Source organism: Agelaius tricolor, unplaced genomic scaffold (assembly GCF_023055355.1).
Source record: "Agelaius tricolor isolate 1412-34295 unplaced genomic scaffold, bAgeTri1.0.p SCAF_39, whole genome shotgun sequence".
Taxonomy (NCBI): domain Eukaryota; kingdom Metazoa; phylum Chordata; class Aves; order Passeriformes; family Icteridae; genus Agelaius; species Agelaius tricolor.
Window position 1 is genome coordinate 798,923 of NW_027269299.1, and position 16,897 is coordinate 815,819.

Below are 16,897 nucleotides of genomic sequence, written 5' to 3' on the forward strand. Positions count from 1 at the left end.
CTCTGTTGAGGAGACACCTGGCTGGGGCCTCCATATCCTCCTGGCTCCCCACCCCATGGCCTGGATTTTCTTTTCATTTCTCTTTGCCCTTCCAAACCTCCTAAAAGCAGGGTAAAAATAAAGACGTTGAGCTAAGACAACGATGGGGACACGGGGGGTCTTGCAGGGGATGTGGGGGATGCTGGGTGTGAGGGACTTGAGGGTTCCTGGGAGAGACTTGGGACTTGTTCAGGGCTTTGGGGACACCAGGCTGAGCGGCTCCAGTTGCACTGGGAGACCCTGGAGGAGGTTCTGGGACAGCTGATCAAGGACCCCCTGCCCCGGAACTGTCCCCATGTGCCCCCATCCCAACGCCTCGTGTCCCCTGTAGCGGCTGCCCCATTCCCACAGTCACTCCCCTTTCCCCGGCCCGTTCCCATGTCCCCCCTATCCCGTTCCCGTCCTGCTCCCATCGCAGTCCGGATCCCATTCCCTGTCCCTGTCCTGTATTCCTGATCCCTGTACCGTATTTCCAGTGCCATTTCAGGTCCCTGGCCCTGTCCCCATCCTCATTCCCGGTCCCTGTCCGCAATCCCGGTCCCTGTCTCCATTCCCTGTTCCCATTCCCGGTCCCTGTCCCCATTCCCATTCCCTGTCCTTGTTCCCTGCTCCCATTCCCGGTCCCTGTCCCCATTCCCCGTTCCCGGTCCCCATTCCCATCCCCTATCCCCATTCCCGGTCCCTGTCCCCATTCCCCATTCCCATTCCCCATTCCCATTCCTTATCCCCATTCCTGGTCCCTGACCCCATTCCCTATCCCCATTCCCGGCCCCTGTCCCCATTCCCGGTCCCGATTCCTATCGCCATTCCCATTCCCTGTCCCTATTCCCTGTCCCCTCTCACCGGACGCCGCCAACATCGCTCCGGCCCTCACGGCCTCACGTGACCGAGGAAGCCCCGCGCTGCTCCCACCCACCAATCCCAGCGCGCGATCGCTCCCGTATTTGCATAACCACGCCCTTTGGCCTGGCTCCGCCCCCCGCCGGCTGCAGCCGCGTCCGGGCGCTGTTTGCTCCCAGTCCCCTCCCAGCGCTCCCAGTAAAAGCGGGACCGGCAGGGAGAGCGCTCCCAGCTCCTGCCCGCTGCTCCCACCATCGTTCCCAGCGCTCCCAGTAAGAGCGGGACCGGCAGGGAGAGCGCTCCCAGTTCCTGCCCGGTGCTCTCACCATCGTTCCCAGCGCTCCCAGGATCGCTCCCAGTGCCGGGCGGGGCGGGGCCGCTTTGGAACCCCCCCAGGGCAGAGCGCGGCTGCTTTTGGGTGCCGGCACTGCCCGGGCCGGGCTGGGAGCGGAGATACAACGGGAGGGAGAGGAGGGAGAGAGAAGGAGGAAAAGGAAAGGCAAAGGGAAAGGGAGGATCGAGAGGAAAGGAGGAGCAGGAAGAGGAGGGACAGAGGAGGAGCAGGAGGAGGAGCAGCACCAACCCCACGCGGTTCCCCCGCTCGGGCCGGGGTCCCCCGGCATCGCCCCCCCGGAACCGCAGGTGAGCGGGGAGCTCACCCCAAATGCATCGGGCGGTCTCCGGCAGGGTGGTTTGGGAGGGCAGGGGATGTTTGGATCTTGCAGGACCCCAAAGCTGGGCCGGAAATTGCCCTGGAGTGATCTTGGGGTGTCCCACATGGCGATTGCCGGTACCTGCAGGCAGGGGAGTGATGTTGGGTTTGGGGATCCCCGGGAGAGCTGGGGGAGAACGTGGGAGCCCTGGAGTGGGGAGAGCGCAGAGGGGCGATGCCGGAGCCGGGGGATCCCCAGCAGCCTGGAGGAATGGGGGAGGCTGGGGATGAGCAGGGTCCGGGCCCCCGAGGCTGGAGGGAGCAGTGACATCTCCATCCAAAACTTGGGCAGCGGGACCATTAAACCCAACATGCTGATCCCTTGTTTTTCCCCAAACCAGGATTCCCACACCTTGGCCAGATGGAGCAGGAGACTGCGAGGAAGAGGAAGATGGCCCAGGACACCCAGGCAGGTGAGGAGGAAGTCAGTGCCCCTTTCCCCCTCTCTCCTGCTCCATCTCCCAGCCCAGCATGGCCCCCGGCTGCTGCCAACGCCGTCCTACTGGGTATGCACTGGGGGGATCTCCTTCCCCTTCCCTCTGGCATGGAGGCAAATCCCATCCTCTCCTTGTCCTTCCTCCCCCAGGGAAGGAGCTGAGGATGGAGAGCAGGGAGGACAAATCCCCACAGCAGAACCTCATGGAAGAGGCCGTTTTGAGTGACTCCAGGGCACAGGAATCCAATGGGGAGGAAAAACCTTGGAGAACCTGCAGGAGGAGGGGCTCCAAACCCAGCACAGGGTGCTCTGAAGAGGAAAGACCCACCCTGAGCCAGGAAGGTGGACAGAGCTTCAGCCAGAGCTCGGAGCTGGTGGCCCAGGAGCAGCTTCATGATGGGGAGAAGCCCCACAAGTGCTTGGAGTGTGGGAAGAGCTTCAGGCAGAGCAGCACCCTGATCAGCCACCAGATGATCCACACTGGGGAATGGCCCTATGAGTGTTGGGAATGTGGGAAGGGCTTCAGCTTCAGCTCCACCTGTTGGATTGGCAGAAGAAATGCAGCACTCAATATGAGTGATCAGCAAGTCTCAAACTTTATTGATAGTCTCACTTATTTATATTGGTGTTAATGAAGCTCATACATATTGCAAGGCTGAGCTCATTATTGGTTAGTTACTTATCAACCAACTATGCCTACTTCTGCATTCTTATGGTTATTCTGTTGCTACTTCTACATTCTTGTAGTTATTCTATTGAAACTATCTTCATATTTTTGGCAAAAGATCCTCTTCCCTATCCTGTTGTTGCACCAAGGGCACAATGCCCTTGTCCACTATTGGACACTGACTGCTGACTCCTAGACTTGTCTCCTTGTTGCTTAACCAACGGTATTATGTCTACATGACCTTTCTCAGCTAGCCAACTGTCCACAAAGCTCTCCACACTTCCCCTGTTTTTCTGTTGAACAAGCATGGTCTGATTAAATGCAGCAGATATCATCCTTTGCACCATGTTTTGTAAGCATATGCAAAACCACGGCAAAATTAATACTACTAACAAAGCTATAATGCCCACTATAATGCTGACCTTAACAATAGAGTGTAACCATGATCCCAGGCCTAAAGATTTGAGCCATTCATCAATATAGAAGCCCAATTCTACCTGTAAGTTTCCAGTTAACCTCCGCAACTCAGAGAGTTGGGAGTGGATGGATCATGAATGGTCAGAAAGATTCATGCAATGCATGCCTTCAAATTCTTCACAACCATGGCCTTGTGCAAGTAAAAGAAAATCAAATGCAGCTCTATTTTGAAGCGTTGCATGGCGAATAGAATCAACATCAAGCAAAAGGCTAGAAAGCACCATAGAAGTGGCATTGGTTTGCTTCGCAAGCCAGCATCCCAACTTATTTAGGGTGGCATGGGTGCCTGCTGCTGCCACCCCTGGAGCCAGAAAGCTACTGACTGAGCTATCTAGGCTGCAGGGCTCCCATACTATGCATCTGATCATTGATGGCACGTAGATCATGCTGGAGACGACACCTGCCAGATCTCCTCTTGATCACAAAAACAGGAGCACTCCAAGGACTAACAGATGACCGGAGATGTCCTTGGTCAAACTGCTCCTGCACCAGCTTGTGTGCCTGAATGAGACTTTCCCCTTTTAAGGGCCATTGCTCAACCCACACCAGGTCCTCTGTTTTTCATCGGAGTGGGATCAGGAAAGTCCATGCAATGGCCGTTCGCCCAAAGGGTGCTCATTTGTCAGCACTACTCCCATTTGAGCCAAAATATCCCAACGAATGAGGCACTGCACAGTAGGGGGCAAAGGTACAATTGAAAAAACATTCTGTAAACTTTTTCCGCCAATAGTTACAGGTAACATGGGTGATTTTCTTGCAAGTGTTAGGCCTCCAACCCTGGTAATTGTCCCTGTGGTTGGCTGTAATGGCCAGTTGTGGGGCCAGAAATCTGGACTAATAATGCTGGAGTCCGCACCAGTATGTAATAAACCTTCCAAGGTTTGCCTCCCACCCTGCTACTCTATTATTACAGTGCGCTTTGGTCGATCATTCAGGTTCATTGTTAATAGAGTGAGTCCTCCAGTGGAACCAAAGCCTCGTTCCCCTCTTGACTGTGATTGACGAGGGGGTAAAGTTTTAGTCATCTGCTCCAATGGAACCAGTTGAGCTATCCTCTCTTGATTCGTACTGGTGGAAAAGGAGTATGCACCATGGCACAAAAATTTCCCCCATATAATCAGCGTCTATTATCCCGGCTAAAACAAACAATCCCATCATAATGGCCGATGATTGTCTCCGGAGCAAAGCTCGGATAGGTTGTCCATCAATGATGATTGGTCCCTTTATTCCAGTCGGAACCTTTTCCGGTTGGGTGGTCATCAATGTTACTGCTGCTGCGGCTGCCATGTCCAGCCCGAGGCTCCCGTGGTGGCTGGTTGAAGGGAAGCTGGGCTGAGGTGTTGACAGGTTGAAGGGAAGCTGGGCTGCGGTGTTGACAGCAGCTACTTGTGTCTGGGCACAGCGGCTTGTGGACGCGCTGGCCTTCCCGTTTCCCGAGCGGTGTCGGCAGGCTCTGGTGTTGTGGGTACCCAAACGACAATTTTGGCACCAGACGCTGGCTGCTTGACAAGCCCTTCGGGTATGTCCTATGCTTCCACACCGGTAACATTTAAATCGGCCAGCAGATGGAGCCCGTGGAGTATTTGTTGCTGCTGCTTGTAGGGGTACAAGAGCAGCTAACACCTGACTGTGAGGCTGCTGCCTGTTTTTGTAATCCTGCTCCTAACTCCTTAATTGCTTCTACTAACATCGCTTGATTTCCTATGGGCACATTTGCCAATCGTTCTACAGCTTCTTCTATAGACCAATTAGCTCTTAGGGTATTTAATACGTTCCTCGTAGCCTGATTACAGTTCTTGAGTGCGCATTGTTTCATCAAAGTACCCTTCATGAAATCAGGGACTCCTGCCTGCTCGATAGCATTGGCTGCCTTATCTATAAAAGATCCGAATGACTCATCTCTTCCTTGCTTTATTCCCATATAAGAGGGGACCCTGCCTGGCTCTTTTATCCTATCTATAGCCAACAGCACCAGATGCATAGCCTCCCGACATTTATCAGGACTGAGTAACGCCTGTGCTTCTGTCCGAAGAAAAGGCCCTAGACCCATTAGCTCCTCTAGGGTTATCCTGTGTAATGGGTCGCCTGGCTGCTGTATTACTGCTACGCATTCCTGGTAGAGTGCCTGCCAGTGTGCATTAAACAAGAGCTGCTGATGCTGAGTGAAGATAAGCTTCGCTATTCCACTGCAATCAGCCAGCAGTAACACCTGAGTCCCCTGGATATAGTCAAGCATTTGTTTTGTGGGCTCACTGGTTAGCCCAAATTGACTAACTGGGGACCGTAATTGTGACAGCAGCTTCCAGTCTAGAGCAGTTATTGTTGCTTGAAACCCGCTCCCTGCCACAGGTGAATATATCACTGGACAAGCAACATCCATAGCTGCTTTTATAGGCTCTTTATCCCCCGTAACGATGATATCTTTTGCTACCACTGCCCATGCCTCCCTTCGCCCCCGTGCAATGGCCCCCGCTAGGTCACTCTCTGACCCAGGGATCGGCTCATTACCAGGAGGAGGAGATGGAGGGTTTGACACAGGCGGTGCAGGCAGTGCTGTTGTAGCACAGGCGGGGAGTGAGCTGCTGCTTGAAGCAGGAGCTGATGTTGGTGGCAAAATGACTGCAGATGTGGCAGGAGGTCACGGACAATTGAACCAGTCCCCATAACTCTTATTCTTATCACACGCCATGCTAGCTTGCTGCGCAGCCTTCTTTTCTGCCTGATATTGTAATGACTCGTTATGCACAACTCGCCATAGCTTTCCCAACTTTTTTGCAGTTTTATCTTCATCTATAACTGCCTCCCACAGCGTCCCCAAATTTACGCCACTCCGTTAGTTCATGTACTGTATGAGGATTTTGAAAAATTCCTTGTTCACACCCATAAGCTAACCTGGGAAGCTCTTTCTGCAAATCTATGCCCTTAACCTGACGCTTTTGTAAAAAGCAAGTAAATAAATCATATGCTACTTGCCTTTCTCTTTCCATTTTAAGAACATCAGTGCTGTTGCAGCCCCACAAGGTCTCGGCAGCACGTATTGGCCGGGCTCTTTGTTGAGGTCACCCCGGGCGCGGTACCTTCCCTTTTTCAGCGGTGCTTATCCGCCATCCTTGCTGCGACAGGACCCGAACTCCTACACCAATCCACCGTGGTTGCCGTTACAGGAATCACATCGGGGTCACCATGTTGTTGGATTGGCGGAAGAAATGCAGCACTCAATATGAGTGATCAGCAAGTCTTAAACTTTATTGATAGTCACACTTATTTATATTGGTGTTAATGAAGTTCATACATATTGCAAGGCTGAGCTCATTATTGGTTAGTTACTTATCAACCAACTATGTCTACTTCTGCACTCTTATGGTTATTCTGTTGCTACTTCTACATTCTTGTAGTTATTCTATTGAAACTATCTTCATATTTTTGGCAAAAGATCCTCTTCCCTATCCTGTTGTTGCACCAAGGGCACAATGCCCTTGTCCACTATTGGACACTGACTGCTGACTCCTAGACTTGTCTCCTTGTTGCTTAACCAACAGTATTATTATGTCTACGTGACCTTTCTCAGCTAGCCAACTGTCCACAAAGCTCTCCACATCTGCCCTCATCACCCACCAACGCATCCACACCTGGGAGAGGCCCTATGAGTGTGGGGAATGTGGGATATGCTTTAGCCAGCACTTTACCCTGGTCTGCCACCAGAGGATCCACACTGGGGAAAGGCCACACAAATGTGGGGAATGTGGGATGACCTTCAGTCAGAGGTCCCAACTGATCATCCACCAAATGATCCACACAGGGGAGAGGCCCTACGGGTGCACCCAGTGTGGGAAGAGGTTTCAGACCAGCTCCCATCTCCTCCTGCATGAGTGGATTCAAACGGATGAGAGGCCCTTCCGCTGCCCTGACTGCAGGAAGGGCTTCAAGCGCAACTCCCACCTTGTCACCCACCGGTGCATCCACACTGGGGAGAGGCCCTTTGAGTGTCCCCAGTGTGGGAAGAGCTTCACCCGAAGCTCTCACTTGACCAGACACCAGCAGAGGCAGCAGTAAGGGAAGGCTTGCCAATGCCCTGATTGCAGGAACAGCTTCATGCACCACTCCAGTTTCAACCCCCATGGGAGAGCCCGGATTGGGAAGAGCCCTGGTGATCCATGTTCCCTGTGATCCATCCTGGGAAGACACCTATCCCTTGTCCAGCCCCTCCCAGTGACACGATGTGGCATTGAAAAACATGAGTGTCTTGCCATGGCCCTGTCATTGCATTCACTCCCACCTCAGGTCATTGCCAGGGGCAGGAAAGGGACTCTTTCTCTCTCTCTCCCTGAGGAGAAGGGTGTCCTTTCCAGGCAGGGGGAAATATGTGGCCAGGGAGAGCCAGTTGTTGATGTTGTAGTTTTCTCTGCAAATAGTTTTTCTTATCCCTTCTGCTATCAATATTTTTTCTCTTCCTGTTTGTTCTTTATCTCGTTGCTGTTCCCAATAAATTGTTCTTATCCCAGCCCGGGATCTTTGCCTTTTGTGCTTTCCATGGGAGGCGGGAGGGCAGCGAGGGCAGCGCGGTTTTAGCGGGAGCAGGAAATTGGGGAATCCCATTCCTGAAGCCCGGCCCCTGGAAACCGAGCATCCCAGCTGGTGCCAGCCCTGGTGGCCATGGCAGCAGCCTTGGGAGCGGTCCCTGGCTGGGGCTGTGGGAACGTCTTCCCTCTGGTGCCCAGGGGCAGGAGTGGAGGGAGTGGCTGCAGCTGAGTCGGGGCAGGCTCAGGTTGGATGTCAGGAAAAGGTTTTTGCCCCAGGCTGCTGGGGCCCTGGCCAGGCTCCCCAGGGCAGGGTCCCAGCTCCAGGGCTCTCTGAGCTGCAGCAGCGTTTGGCCAGCGCTGCCAGGCCCAGGCTGGCATTGTTGGGGTGTCCTGTGCAGGGCCAGCAGTTGGACTGCAGGATCCTGATGGGTCCCTCCCAGCTCAGCCAATTTTGTGCTTCTGGGACCCCATGAGCCTGGGGATGGGGCTGCCAATGGTTGCCATGGCAACGGGCTCTGGCTGCAGGCCTGAGCTGGTGTCCATGGCAACCACCCCTGGCATGGGGTCTCCATGGAGCTGCCAAGGGACTGAGCATAGCAACAGCGGGCTGGTGATGGTTGCCATGGAAACTGAGCATAGCAACAGGGTCCTGGTGATGGTTGCCATGGAAACTGACCATAGCAACAGGGTCCCTGTGATGGTTGCCATGGAAACACAGTGTAACAACAGGGTCCTGGTGATGGTTGCCTGCTAAGGATCAGATTTGTCACAGGCCCTCAGAGGGGCTCCATGGCGACTTTCCAAGAGTCTCCAGGCTGTTCCAGAGCTGGAATGTCACACACAGAGACAGGGGCTCCATGGAGACCTCCCAGGGCTTTCTGGGGATGGTAAAGAGCCCTGTGGTGAGAGGCAGTCACAGCCATTCCATGGTGACATCCCAGGGCACCTTGGGCTGCAAAGGCACCCATCTGTCACAGGCACTCACAGGGGCTCCACGGTGACATCCCAGGAGTCCCCAGGCTGCCAAAGGGCCGGAATGTCCCAGGCACTCACAGGGGTTCCTGCCATGGGCACAGTGGGAGCTTCAGGCAAAAGCTTTGTTTCTTTATTGGAGAAACTCCTTCTGAGTCATGAGATGGAGAAATTACACCCAACAGACACCATGGATCCTCAAACCCCTGCAGGGCCCCTAGACTTCAAAAATTCCTTCTAAGAGAGGAGATTGGGAGCAGCTGGATCCAATCCCAGCCCCAGAATTTAAGGTTTATGTGTAAAAGATTGGACAGGTGGATAAAACTTTAACCCAATTTCTCCCACAGGATTAACGATGGAATACCAGATAAATTTATATAAATAGAGCTCTGATTGATTCTGATCATGATCAGCTAGAAAGATCTTAACCAGAGTTATTTACTCCACAGTACAGGAGCTATAACAATTATTACAACATAGTGCTCTAGGAAGCAATATTGAAGTCAACAGGGCCTTGCTGGAGTTGTTGGAGTCCATTGCAGCCAGAGCCTCCTGCTCCAGCAGGAACTGCCTTTCCTGTGCCATCAGCAGGGCAGGTCCCACTGCAGGAAAAGCCCCAGGCCAGCCCCAGCACAGGGAAGGCCTCGGGCACAAGGGCAGAGTGCCGTGCTGGGAGCTGTGCCAGGGAGAGCCTGAGGCACCAAAGGCACCTTGGCAGCAGCAGCTGCTTGCAGGCCATGGCCAGAAGCCTCCCTTGGCAGCCCGGCCTGGTGGCCACCACTGCAGAGCTGCTGCCTCAGGGCTCCTTCCTGGCTGGGCTCTGAAAAGCCACTTCTGCTCCAGGAGCCTGACTGGGAAGCCATTGGCCCCAGCACCTTGGGGACAAGATATCAATGACAAAACTCTTCATGCCAGCAGAGCCAAGGCAGGGGCAGAGGAAAGGGCAGAGCCAGGCCCAGGGGACAGGGCTGCCATGGTGATGGCTGTGAGGTCACTGCCCCTGCAGCAGCCTGGCTGCCCTCAGCAGACATTCTGGCCAGAAGCGTTGTGAGGGCACCCAGCACATCAGAGAACCCACACTACAGGAATTCTGTTCTTGAGGATGAGAAGGTTTCACTGGGTCAGGTTGCACAAAGCTCCTGCTCTTGGACCATTCCTGGGATGGAGAATTGGAATCCCAAAAACAGTTACACTTCTGTGCCACTCTCATCATTGTAAAATATTCCTCCTTCTAATAAATGTAAATCCACCCTCATCCAGTTTAAAGATATTGACCCTTCTTCTGTCACTGCAAGGTTTGGGAGAAAATAACTTTGACTGCTTTTTTCCATTTTTACAGACCTTGGAGAGGACCCAAAAATCTCCCAAGATGGCTTTTGGAAGCCTCATCACTAAACTAGCAGGTAGAGGCTGAGGTCTGGGGTCAATGGTGTGGAGACTGAGGACAGAACAGGAGTAGCCTGGGTGGGATTGGAGAATGGTTTCAGAGAGGCTGGAGCTTTTCTTCCTAGTGGGAATGAGCCTGAAGAAGACATAATAGCACCAAGGGCAGCTGGGGAGGCCCCGAGTGGACACCAGGAGAAAGGAATTTCCCTGCCAGGGCAGGGCTGTGGTGCAGCACGTCCCCCAGCAGGAGCCTGGAGCAGCCCAAGGCTTTGTGTGGGCAGGCAGAGGCAGGCAGGAGGCAGAGCTGTCAGCAAAGGAAGGGGCCAGCCAGGTGGGGCAGCCGGGGGATGCCGACACCCTGCAGGGACAGAGGCGCAGGTTTGCTCAGCACCAGAGACACCTTTGCCTTGCTTGTCCCCACCTCTCATCACTGCCACCAGTGTTCTGCTCTACCTGGAACCTGGGGACACTTTCCCAGTTGTGTCCTTGGCAGGGATCTCTTGAAAGTACAAGAAACTGCAGCATTTCAATGTAACTGATTTCTTAAAGTTTTTGTGACATCACAGAGCTGGCTGTGACATCACAGAACAGTATGTGAGGCCATAGAACAGACTCTGCCATCATAGATTGTGGCTCTGTGGCATCAGAGTGTGAGTTGTGAGATCACCAGGTGGCTCTGTAACATCATAGAGCAGGCTGTGACATCACAGAACAGATTGCGACATCACAGGGTGACTTTGTGACATCACAGTCTTCTGTGACATTAGAGCACTGCTGTATGGCATCACAGCTTGACATCATAGAGTTGGGTCTGTGACATCACAGGAGCTGTGTGATATCTCAGGAGGCTTTGTGACATTACAGGGGTGGTGTAAGATCACAGAGATGTCCTTGTAACATCAAAGTGGGCTGTGTGATGTAACAGGGGCAGTATGACACCACAGAGATGGCTGTGTGATATCACAGGGGCTGTGTGACATCCCAGGAGGCTCTGGGACCTCACAGAGATGCTGTGTGCTATCCCAGGGGGTGTGTATAAACACAGGAAGCTGTGTGACATCACAGGGGCTGTATGACATCACAGGAAGCTCTGTGATATCAGAGAGATGGCAGTGTGACATCACACAAATGGCTGTGTGACATCACAGGGACTGTGTGAGGTCCCTGGGGAGGTCACTCTGCCCCGGCCCCCCTCACAGTTCCCCCCAGAGCAGTCCAACCCTGCTCGTGCACAGCGGGGTCCCCTGTCCCCCCGGCTCCCCGCGCCCCCGGCCCCGCAGCCTCCCCCAGAGGATGTTCCACGAGATCAACCCCAGAGCCTGGGGACGGGGAGCCGGGGCCCTGGGGGTGGCAGAGGGGGACAGGGACCCCCCAGCAGTGTCCCCGTGTCTCCCAGGGCCAGAGCCTGGGTCAGGGCTCCTTCACCCTGGTACCAACGAGGGCTTGGGAGCGCTGAAAAAATCCCCAGCAAGGGATCAGCAAAAACCAGATTTAATATTAAGGGACAGCACCACAAAATTCCTTGGCAAGAGTCATTCTGCTCCTGACTGGACATTTCTGGCACACCAAGGAAACAAAGCAATGACAAAACCAAACCAAATCCAGGCAATCAAACCAGAAATGAACTGAGAACTGTCCCTATGTGTGTGTGACACAAGGACAGTGAGGGCAAGGATAAAAGTTTATCAGAGCTCAAGCTTAACAGGACTTAACTTGTACCTTAGCCATAACTGATACCTTAAACATCAGAGTTTAGCAAAAGAACAGCACTTAACAGTATTTAACCTAACTTATAACCTATGACTTTGCAATTTACAGAGGAATAACACTCAACAATATTTAACTTAGCTAATAACTTATATTAAACTTAACAACTTAGCAAAAGAACAACTCTTAGCAGCATTTAACTTTGCTTAGACCTCGTGACTTAACCTTACTTACTGATATTTGGATATCTGACTGACTCAGCTATGCAAGGCACTCAAACCCGTCAGAGAGCAGCATTTCTGCCACATTTCCCAGCACAGGCACTCCTGTGTGCACACAGACACAAAGAGTCAGTGCAAGGCACCTGTGAGAAATTCCCCTGAGGGCAGGAAATGCTCCCTGTGGATCCTTTGGCATCTCCCCAGCGGCTGAAGGGTTGAGCCGGGAGGAGTGGGGGGATTGGCCCAGGCTCCGTCGTTGTTTGGGATCCCTGAGTGCAGCAAACGGGAGAGTTCCTGGCTGGGAGAGGCCCCACTCAGAGGGAGTCGCTGGCCCAGGAGAGCTCCAAGGGCTCCTTTTGGAGCGCTGTTTGCAGGGCCCCAAGAGAGGGGCTTCAGTCCCAGCAATGGCTCATCCTGGCTGCACTTGGCACCAACAGCTTTCTTTGGCAGGGTGAGAACAGGGATGTTGTGCCACTGAGGGAACAAAACCAGTTCCCAGGGCTGCTCCTACAGAAAGCAGGAGCTGGTTGGGCAGCAGCAGTGCCTGGAGCAGACAGTGTTTGTGATGAGCTGCAGAGGAGCTGAGCCCAGGGGCTGTTGGCCAAGGCCGAGCCCCAAGGAGCATTTCTCAGCTGGCAGGGCGGCCTGAGAAGGGGAGGGGGGAATGCAGCAGCACAGGCCCCATGGAACCAAGGGACCATTGTGACACTGTGGGGCCCTGTGAGACCAAGGGACCATTGTGACACTGTGGGGCCTCATGGAATCATGGAGAGCACTGTGACATTGCTGGGCCTCATGGAACCAAGGGGACCATGCTGACGCTGTGTGGCTCCATGGAATGCAGGGATCATTGTGACACTGAGAGGCCGCATCAAACCAAGGGTCCATTGTGACACAATGGGGCCTCACTCATGGAGCCAAAGGTCCAGTGTGACATTGTAGGGTCTCATGTCATCAGTGGACCACTGTGATACTGTGGAGACAAAGGAGACCATTGTGACACTGCAGGGCTGCATGGAACCAAAGCTCCAGGGTGACACAGAGTGGCCTCCTGTCATCAATGGTTCATTGTGACACTGTGGAGCCAAACAAGACCATTGTGACACTGCAAACCCCCAGGGTCCAAAGGTCCATTGTGACATTGCAGGGCTCGTGGAACAGAGGAGTGATGTGACACTGTGGGGCCTGGGGAACCACTGAGACCATTGTGACACTGCAAGGCCTCATGGAATAAGTGGGGCCGTTGTGAAACTGTGGGGCCTTATGGAACCTAGGGGCCATTGTGACACTGCAGGGCCCCATAAAACCAAGAAAACTCAGAACAGGTCTGGCTTGGTCTCCCAGGGGCCACCTGATTAGTCCAGCTGACCTTGGAACGTTGAGGGTCTCTTCTCTTCTGCTAATAAAACACTGGGGCGCTGTACTTTCCTTCCTATGGAAAAGATCTTCATCTCCAGGTACCCATGGCCAGAACTGGGATTTTACTTCCAAATTTCCTTATATCCAGGGATTGTTCCAATAGGAATATTGCCAGGACAAGTCTGTCTTGCAGTGGTTTCACAAGGGTCACTTCCCATCTGTCCCCAAACCATTGGGGAAGGCTCCATGCTTTCCTTCCAATGGAAAAGAACTGTCCTGCTTCTCCAGGAGCCTATGGCCAAGATTGGGATTCCACCTCCAAAATTCCCATAATCCAAAGACTGCTCCCAGACAAAATCTGCCATTCCTGACAAATCTGGCTGGCCTTGGCCTAATGAGTCTCTCACCTGCCTTTCAAACATTCGGCTCTGTGCTTTCCTTCCTATGGAAAAGAACTGTCCTGCTCCTCCAGGCACCCACGGCCAGAATTGGGATTTCACCTCCAACATTCCCTGTTGTGACAGACTGGAGGAGATTGTTGGCTCAAAACATTTCATGTGTGGGGGAGGAAGGGGCAGGTCCAGCCTTGCCCTGCCCTGGAACCCCTGCCCTGCCCTGCCCTGGAACCCCAGTCCCCTCAGAGCCTCTATCCCAGCCCAGCAGTGGCTGCCAGTCCCTGGCACAGCACAGGCAATGCTCCACAGCCACCTCTGCAGCCCCAGCCCAGCTCCTGAGGGACCAAATGAGCCCAAGCCCCACCTGGGGGAAGGGCCCAGGGAGACCAAGGGGTATTGAAGGCTGACCACAAGGCAAGCACACATCTTGACCCTGCATCCTCTTGGAATTTCCATCTCAATGCTGCTGGACTCCAGGAGTTGGAAGCTGTGTGTGTGTGCTTCTCTGTATCTTTTTATGTCTTTCTCTCTTTCTGTGTCTTCTTCTTCTGTTTCTGTGCTCCTGCAAATGTTGAGTAACTTAAAATTGAACAGGCTTAGAGTTTGTGAAATTGAATGGGCCAAGGCAATGCTTTCAGAAGTGTTTTTTTGTTGATTGAATATCTGTCGTAGTTTGACATGAGAAGAATTTTTAAATGTAATGGAAAACTTCTTGTGTTACTGACAATCTGTTAAACCACTAAGATACTGAACACGCCTCTGTTAACCACATATGCTAAAGATGAAAAACCCAGGAACCTCCTCTTTCTTTTCCAGTCAACAAAGAAGCAGCGGGCCCTGGCCCTGGCCCCCATCTCAACCAAACCAAACCAAACCAAACCAAACCAAACCAAACCAAACCAAACCAAACCAAACCAAACCAAACCAAGCAACCCTGCCATGGGCTGAGCCCCTTTCCCCCTCCCCAGGCTGCCCCCTCCATTGGTCCCATTCTGACCAAACCAAACCCCAACAACTCCCAAACAGGAAAACAAAAGCGGCTACAAAACCCCAACCAGAACAAAGCCAGCCACAGCTATTAAAATCTTACCATCAAGACCCGCCCCCAACACAACTCAAACCAAAAACCCCTACAACCTACAACGCACACAAAATAACCCTACAACTAAAATTAAACATAAAAACCCCAAAACCAGCCATAAAACCAATTTTACACAACCCAACCACAAATTCCACCACAAGTTACCAGTGGGTCAAGTGTTAACCCTTTCAATACTTCAATCTTCCCTCAAGTAAAAAAAAAAAACAAAATATAAGCATATAAATACCCATAAAACCATCAAAGTCAGTAAAGAAGAATCTAAATCTAATTAAAAAAGAAGGAAAAATATCTTAATTTTAAAATAAAAATCCTGTTGTAAACTATAAAGAGAAAACTCTTTTTCTTTATAACACATAAAATTATAAAAAAAGAAAAATATTCAAAATAATATCAAACAAAAACCTGCATACTAAAATAAACAACTTTTAAAAAAACTATAACTTCATAAAAAGTTTAAACAGAAAAAAAAAGTAATCCACTAGCCCCTAGAGAAGATCTCTATTCCCAGAGATAAAAATAATTTGTAAAGTAAAAAACAAAAAAATTACCTTTAAAGAATTCATCTTTAAAACAATACCCCATAAGTTGACTTGGCCCATCAACAAGCTGTAAAACAGCTTGTAGCACAAAAACCAACTTCAGAATAACAAAGTTCCCCAGGCAACTGTGATCCATGACAAAATTAAGAACCACAAATTCCTATTTTTTCCCCTTTGTAAAAAAATCTCCATAACCTTAACAAGAAAAACTTCTCTCCCTAAGTCAACTAAAAAAAGACTATTCTAGAAATAGTAAACGAACTAGAAATTTTAAGTTTACTTACTTTACATTGTCAGTAAAAAGAAAAAGTTGTAAAGAAAAATAAAGTGTTCTAAAGAGTTTATTTTAATTCTTACTACTTTTTTTTCTTTTAGTTACTTTTAATAAAACTTTCGTTATACCCTTTTAGAATTTTAATCCTACTTTACCTTTCTGCTAATCCTATCTCACAACAAAATAAATACATAAATATGTAACCGACACTAAAACCCACCACATTCATAAATACTTTAATTAAGAAATCTCAACATTAGAAGAAAATTTAAATTAAAAAACCAAAACAGCTACAATGTCATAAAAAACCCTTTCCCACAATTTCTCTGATTTTCTAAAGTCACCAGTAAAGGCTGTTTAGTTCTTTTGAGCTCCTGAGAATCTCTTGTTGGCATTTCTCCAGGGAGTCCAATTCAGAGTACACAAACAACTGTAATTCCTTTTAAATGTCTCCTTGAGAGAGTTGTTTGGGGGATGGGAGTCAGGGCTTGTCTGTGCTGCTTGGCCCAGCCCAGGCAGGGCTTTCCCAGCCCCATTCCACACTCCATTGCCCAGCTGGAGCCGCTGGAGCCTCTGAGTTGTGCTGCCCCAGCCCCAGGGACGCTCTCCTTGTCTGCCCATTCCCCCACGGTCTCTGGGCAGGGATGGCCTCACTGGGGGCTGCTGACATCCTCAGCAACTTGGAGGCTGCTGCTGAATTTCACTGCTCCAGAGGCTTGTTCAGCCTTCAGCTCTTCAGTGCAGGAATTCAGTGTCCCAGGGCTCCTGAACATTCAGAACACCTGAACAAGCCAAGCCTCTGGGAATAATTTGATTTCAATTTTCAAATCATTTGTGGCTAATTAGACAGATTTCAGTAGTGCATTCAAACTGAATGGATTCTTTTTAAAAAGACAGTGAGAAAACATTTTTTAGGTCCTGTTTAGGTTTTTTTTCCTGTTAATGCAATGATATGTTCAATCTCCAATTGACACTGAATCCAGGTACCTCCTCATGCAGTTTGAATAGATATGCAAATCAAGACCCTTCATGGCTGACAATCAATCAGACTCTGTCCCTACCCCCAGCCCACCATTTCCCCCATCCAAGCCCTGGCACTCAGAGCAGCCTTGTGCAAATCTCAGCTCCCTCCAGCCCAGGCTGCACCTGCAGCTTTCAGCTCCTTGGCTCCAACTCCCACCTGCTTTCCTTGGAGAAGGAGCTGCCCGAGACACAGAGGGATGTTCATTTCTTGTCAGCCAGCAAAGCCAA

At 51.3% G+C, this 16,897-nt stretch overlaps 1 long non-coding RNA gene across 2 annotated transcripts in view; it reads left to right on the forward strand.

Moving 5' to 3' along the window:
• Window positions 1–972: 972 nt before the first annotated feature.
• Window positions 973–16,897, forward strand: part of LOC139603497 (uncharacterized) — a 36,940-nt gene continuing 21,015 nt past the window's right edge. The window contains exons 1-3 of one of the 2 annotated variants that reach the window (XR_011683699.1): window positions 973–1,521; window positions 1,933–2,004; window positions 6,971–7,658. This is a non-coding gene — a long non-coding RNA (uncharacterized lncRNA). Of the gene's footprint in view, window positions 1,522–1,932; window positions 2,005–6,970; window positions 7,659–16,897 lie in introns of those variants that run through there. The other variant, XR_011683698.1, reaches the window with a different exon arrangement.